The 1216-nt window shown below is 36.7% G+C and overlaps 1 protein-coding gene across 1 annotated transcript in view; it reads right to left on the bottom strand.

The window, feature by feature from the left end:
• Positions 1-1216, bottom strand: part of DEPDC7 (DEP domain containing 7) — a 19450-nt gene that overhangs the window by 13892 nt on the left and 4342 nt on the right. The window lies entirely within an intron of this gene.

The raw sequence follows: 1216 nt of genomic DNA, 5'->3' as shown, positions 1-1216 counted from the left end.
GGGGTTTCACCATGTTGACCAGGATGGTCTCGATCTCTTGACCTCGTGAACCACCCGCCTCGGCCTCCCAAAGTGCTGGGATTACAGGCGTGAGCCACCGCGCCCGGCCAAGACTGAAATTTTATGTCCTCCATTTAGATAAGGACACTGAACATCTAATACGGCAGACTTATAGGCAAGAAAGGAAGCACACGGACAAATCTGACCCTACCAGACACAAAACTCTTTTGGAAGGTTGCCTAAGGAGGCTCAGAAATCATTTAATTACCTAACATACAACACATGGTCTTATGCACTATATAAATCTAGGTTAACCATATATTTTATTGCACTTTAGGTTCTGGGGTACATGTGCAGAACATGCAGGACTGTTGCATAGGTACATACATGGAAATGTGGTTTGCTGCCTCCATCCCTTAACCTTCATTTTTCAAGCAGTCTCATCCTTATTTGCTTGCAAACAATAGCTATTTTTCAAAAGCTGCCCTTAACATGTATCTGAACACTACTGAAAAAAAAAGCTGACAATAATAAAAGTTAAACTTCTAAGATAATATTGAACACTTACATATGTGTGTGTAGTGCCAGTAATAATCATCTTCACTTCTAAGAATTCACACTAAATAATCAAGATATAATAATTCCCTAAAAATTTCAGGAAATTATGTTTACCCAAAAATTAGGGATAATCAGCATCAACCATAATCCATCCTGTCAGCAACTCTAGTCCTACTATGAAAACCTATTCAAAGGGAAAACAATTGTATAATCACTTCAAATAGTGAGATTATATTAAATCTTTAGAAGTAGATCAATATACACATTATAAAATTGGATCCCAATGTAAGGTAAACAGACACACAGGATTACTAAAACACACTACCTCTTAATGAACATAAAACAATTTTGTTTTCATTCTTGGGCTTTAGACTGGACTTCAAAAAAAAGGGAACTGAATCGAGATAGCTGACATTTTTCCATAAAGCTTTGTGAGCTAGTGCCTGATTTCTTTCAGATTTCCTTATAGTTTATAGAGGTTTAAATTATTTAATTGCCTTGCAGATTGCCTCAATATAATACAATTGATTAGTTAATATTTGCTAGTTGTTGATTATTGCCAACTACTAAAAATCTGTTTTTTTCTTTTTTGAGACAAACTCTTGCTCTGTCGTCCAGGCTGGAGTGCAGTGGCAGGATCTCAGCTCACTGCAATCTC

Source organism: Cebus imitator, unplaced genomic scaffold, assembly GCF_001604975.1.
Source record: "Cebus imitator isolate Cc_AM_T3 unplaced genomic scaffold, Cebus_imitator-1.0 Scaffold521, whole genome shotgun sequence".
Taxonomy (NCBI): Eukaryota; Metazoa; Chordata; class Mammalia; order Primates; family Cebidae; genus Cebus; species Cebus imitator.
Note: the sequence above shows the minus strand (reverse complement) of the source record. Positions and strands in the feature narration are given on the sequence as shown.